The following is a 5,440-nucleotide window of genomic DNA, read 5'->3' on the forward strand; positions in this document are numbered from 1 at the left end:
GAGTACGCTCAACGAAATTTTCCAAGGCCAACACAGACTTTTGTCCGGGCAGGCTTTCACTTTTGTGGACTGAAGCTGCCCGTTGCGCTGAGTCTTCCTTAACGACACTAAGGAAAGCCTCACCTCCCCGCTCGAAAAAAAAATTTAACTCAGGTCAATTGCGGAGATTTCCGACACTCTCGTTAGGGAAACCAACGTTATCAAGGTGACCGTCTTGTAGGCCAGCATTAATAGTGGCAAACGCTGAATCTCTTCTAACGATGAAACGAAAGAGAAAACTTGGTATGGATCCCACATCGCGCTATACTTAGGCTTAGGCGGGTTTTTGTTGTAGCAACCCCTTAATAGTTCGACAACCAGCGGATGCTCCCCCAGCGAAGACCCTTCCACGTTACCCAGTGTTTTCGATAGCATGGAGCGATGAACATTAACTGTGCTATACGACTTGCCCAAAGCATGCAAGTCTGACTCAGTTGCGGCGAAAAGCCTCGCCTTTCGAAGCCACGCCGGAGAGTTTCCAAGCGGCCAGGTGTAGTGCGCCGGTCGTCAGGAGCGGATGTGCTTCTTCCAATGCTGAGGTTAGTAATGTGGGACTCGGGTGAAGCAAGCGAGGAACGTCGCACGCTAGCTCCACCAAAAGCGGAAACCAAGGTTGACCAATCCAAACTGGGCAAATAAAAACAACAGTAGCTTGCTCACGTCTACTTTTTTCCAGACACAAGAAAATTAAACAAAAGGCGGGAAAACGTACGCCGCCAACCCACCCCAATTCAAGGCGAAATCATTGGTTGCCATAGCTTCTGGCTGAGGCCTCCAGGAAACAAAAGACGCTAACTGCGCATTCCAAGGGGCAGCAAACAGGTCCATCTCGGATGGCCAAATGTTATTAACGTAAGAAAAAACCGTCGGACTTAGCCTCCAATCACTTGTGTCCGCCGAGCGTGACTCTTCATCCGCCTCCACGTTAAGCCTGCCAGATAAGTGTACCGCTTCCACGGCAACGCCACGCTCTTTACACCAATCCGTCAATGACTTTGAGGCCATCGAGAGCGCCACCGACTTCGTACCACCGCATTTGTTGATGTAAGCGACGACAGTTGTGTTGTCAAGAAAAATGCGAATAGCGATATTTCTTGACGCCGCGGTGAACGACTGAATAGAGTCCAGGGCCCCCGTATTCTTACGCCATTGAAACATGCCCCCCAGCCCGAAAGAGACGCATCTGCACAGATTTCCAAGTCAGGCACTTTAGGGAAGAACAATCTCTCTTTCGACGCGTCCAGGTTGCACACCCACCACTCCAAATCCACTCGCGCACCTTCCGATAAAAAAACAGCTCGAGCTCAAGTCAAAGTCGAATTTTTTGGCCGGCTCAATGTAAAAGCGCTGCATGCTTCGGTAATGCGACTGAGCGAACGGTATCGACGGGATAGCCCAAGTAAAGTTCCCGAGAATAGATGCAATCTCCCTGAGGGTAATTTTGTTTTTATCCAACGCCGCTTGACACATGGCTCTCACCGATAAGACCTTCTTAACCGGCAGCGCAAAAGACATGCGCTTAGAGTTTACCATTAAACCCAAATATTCTATGATCTGGGTGGGTTTCAGCACCGATTTTGACCAATTCAGTAAAAAAACCTCCCACACGGCACATGTTCACTTTTTCCAAACATGCCACTTCCTGGGAACTACCTAAAAGGCTCTTAGCCTCCCCAGCGCATCAATCATACGGTTGAGATATACTGAGGAGGGCCACAAGATGCTGGAAAATTGTGGAGAAACATGCCAATATTTTCAATTCAAGAAATTGTTGGTGATATGCTCAGGAGTGCTTTAGGAGATCCCTCCATGAAAGTAAGACTCGTGAGTTTTAAAGTATCACAAAAACATTTGGCTCAAGTAGAATTGTTAGATAATGTAAATTTTGGGGTTTACCATTTCAAATTAGAATCAAAAATTAGAAATTTAGAATTAGGTAACGATAGTAGTATGAAATAGCAAAAATTTTTAGGAAATTGCAAAAGTTTGTTATGACCACTATAAAGTGCAATATGAGTAATAAATATTTCTGATTTTGCTCTAATAGTATTTTGTTAAATGAACTCTATTAAATACAATATAGTTCATGTTCTCCTGTAATTTTAATTAAAATGGCATAAGAAAAAAAGGTTTTGTGAACCATTTAAGTATGAGTAAACACCATCGGTATTTTAAAAAGAAAAATGCGTATAAGCCGACGTTTTTTACGCTGTATATTGCCTACCGGATTGGAGGCTCATCGTTCCAAGTGGAACAACTTTGAAAATAGTCCTATCTCTAAATGGGAATAGCACTAATGCCTTGGTAACTTGGGAGTGACCTAAAATATTTTTAAAGTCAGTCCTTTTTCATCGCCAATTCCAATAAAAGATCAAGCTTTTGAATGTGAATAAACCATTTCAAATATTCTATTGTCCTTTAATATTCATTTTTTATTTTAATTACATTTAAATGCTTCTATAATTGGTCTATAACGGTTCTATAATTGGTTCTGTATTGGTTCTTTTCTATATGCTAATACCATGGGAGGTTATTGGTACTACTTGAGGATGATGCAAGAGGGACTGAAGAGCCTGTCAGGCAGCAGCCAGGGAACCAAAAAGAAGATTCTAAGAGGAATCGAGGACGGTTATGGGGAAGACTGGGGAGAATAGTAGGATGTTCTACTTAGGAGCCAGTCGAGCCGTGTGGGCTAGGCTCTGAATTAGTCCCACAACTTTCCCAATGTCCGCTCGAAGGCCGTCCTTTGACGCATTCATGATGAGAATGTCATCTAGATAAATTACAAGCCTAATACCCTCTCTTCGTAACACGGCCATAACTACCTTGAGTAGCTTGGTGAACACTCTAGGAGCCGGTGCAAGCCCAAACGCTAAACAAGAAAATTGAAAGATACGACCGCTCCATGAAAAGCGCGAAAACCTATGGAAAGCCGGGTGGACAGGTACTATCAAATAAGCGTCTTCCAAATCTAACTTGACCATCCAGTCTCCCTCCCGAATCAGAAAACGTACGGCCTCCAAATTCTCCATCTTAAAGTGCTCGTATTGAATGCACTTATTCAGGGGCTTTAAATTGACTATTGGTCGGAACAATCCTTTAGATTTTTTGGGGATAGCAAAAAAGGAGTGCACACAACCGTGGGAACCATCCACAACTACGATCGCGCGTTTTCTAATCAAATCCCGTACTTCCTTGTCGCAAACATCTGCCATCTGCTTCGACATATAAACCGGAGGAGGGCGACCTCCTTGAATCGGATCTACCAAAATCAATTTTAAAACCCTTTGAAACCTTTTGAAGAACCCAAGCGTCACTGGTAATTTGTTCCCAGTTTTTTGCAAAAAACTGCAAACGCCCTCCCACATGAGCATGGAGGGGAACGGCCGAAAGGGGATGACATACCTCTATCCTAGTGCCCAAGTACTTCTTACTCCAACACGACCACGTCCACTTTGTGCAACGCGCCCACGTCGACGGCCACGCGCCGCTATCAATGCCGGTCGCTGCGTCCTAGAAGGGACAAAAGCTGGACGATCCATCGCCACCCGCCTGGCGCGCGGTCTCGACCGTTGCAGTGTGGGTTGTCTTGCCGCAGCCGCCAAACCGTCTCGCTGGGCTAGAGTAGCGTCCTGCTTGGCCTCCTTTAGCATCGCTGTCAAAAACTTCTCAGTGAAAAGGAGCTCGCGGGCCTCCTTTCCAACTGAAAAAATCTCCGGGTCCGAGAGCATGAACTCGGATTTGGGCTCCACCACAGTGACAACCGCTTGTCTTCTTAGTTTGGTGACGTGAAGATACGCCCGAGCCGATTGTTGCAAAGCAGCTTCCACCGAATCTCTTATTTGGGTGTCAACCCCCCCTCAATGACAGCAAAGAGGCGAGCATACAGGCTTACTAGCGGAAGGGTCACATCCATAATCTTAAGTTGCGCCGTCACCAAAATGTCTTCGGTAGTGTTAACCGACTTCATCCCCTCTTTCTCACTGGCTCGCCGCTGCATATAGCCGTCGAGTTTAGGCGGCAGAGAGAAGCTGGGATCCTCAAACGACAACGGGAATCGTTTCGAAATCACCTTGAACGCCTCTCCTGTCAAAGTCTTTAACAAAAAAGATGTAAGCTCGTCACAGATAGATTGTGACACAATGATGGAAGACTGAACGTCTTCCGATCCACTCGCCCAACTCCTTTCATCCGTCGAAGACGTAGGGCGTGAACTCGCTGAGCCCGGTAACCAAGGCCGGTTCCGCTGTTTATCCAAAACTTCGTCGTCCTCTAGCCGGTCTTCACTAACTCCCACTCGCTCTTCTTGCTCTTGGCTAACGGTAGGAGACAAACTCGGCTGATGCACTCGTTCCTGTTGTAGTCGCCCCGCATGCCGTTGACTATCCACACTCGGACGATCACTCACACGACGCAAAAGGCTACTTGGCCGTTCTAGTTCTCGTTGCCATTCCCTTTCCCGATGTAAGTCCAACTCCATTTGATGCTCTAATTCACGCCGACGCTCCAAACTCCGTCGCCGCTCCCACTCATGTTGCCGATCCACCTCCCAACGTTCAAAATCCCGCTGACGCACCCCATCACGGTTCCGCACTGGTCGCCGCTCTTCCCGGCCCACGTGCTCCCACTCGGTTTCCCGGTGATAATCATCTCTATTGCAAGCGGAAAGGTCCCGATCGAAAAAACATTCACCCAGGCGACTATAACGTTGGCCGCCTACTCCAGACGGCCCACAATCTTCGTCCCAGACACCTCGACGCAGTGGCGATCTATCACGAGGCAGTTGAACATGCTCAAAAACCCTTTGTCTTTCCCGATAGAACCTATCCCGATCCTGCATGCGCAACTCTCCTAACTCTTATCTCGTCAAGTAGCTGTGGGCTCTAGAATCCCGCGAACGGCCAGGCCGGTCGTTATTAAAACTACCTTGAGCCGACATCCTTACTGATCGAGAGCTAAAATATGTCTGAGGTATGTAGGCGGTTTAGGCCGCGTGCAGAGGGAAGAGGGATAAAAAAAAAGGAGGGTAAGTTGTTTCCCTTTCTTTTGGTTTTTTCTTTTTCTCTTTGGAGAATAGCTAAATATAATGTGTCTACACCCGTAGGGTCTAGCGAAATATTTTTCGCTATACAATTACGGCTTCTAAGCAGGAAACTTGGTCTTTCGAAATATTGATTGGGTACTTGTCAACCACACATCTATGAAATGCATCAGCATAACCGGACCATCCAGAAAGCGGCTTCAATTTTTTCCCCTACAACCAGCATTACGTGGCACATTTAAAGTACTACTAAAAACGCCTTCCAGAAAATTATTGCAGTATAATTACCTGAATGAGTTCCGTTGGTTCATCAACAAGAACTCCAGCATCGTGTTTCTCCTTCAACATCTATAATCCTTT

At 46.6% G+C, this 5,440-nt stretch overlaps 1 pseudogene; it reads right to left on the reverse strand.

The window, feature by feature from the left end:
* Positions 1–469: 469 nt before the first annotated feature.
* Positions 470–4,879, reverse strand: LOC130685702 (uncharacterized; annotated as a pseudogene).
* Between the last annotated feature and the right edge of the window lie 561 nt (positions 4,880–5,440).

The sequence above is a fragment of the Daphnia carinata genome, chromosome 8, assembly GCF_022539665.2.
Source record: "Daphnia carinata strain CSIRO-1 chromosome 8, CSIRO_AGI_Dcar_HiC_V3, whole genome shotgun sequence".
NCBI classification, from domain to species: Eukaryota; Metazoa; Arthropoda; class Branchiopoda; order Diplostraca; family Daphniidae; genus Daphnia; species Daphnia carinata.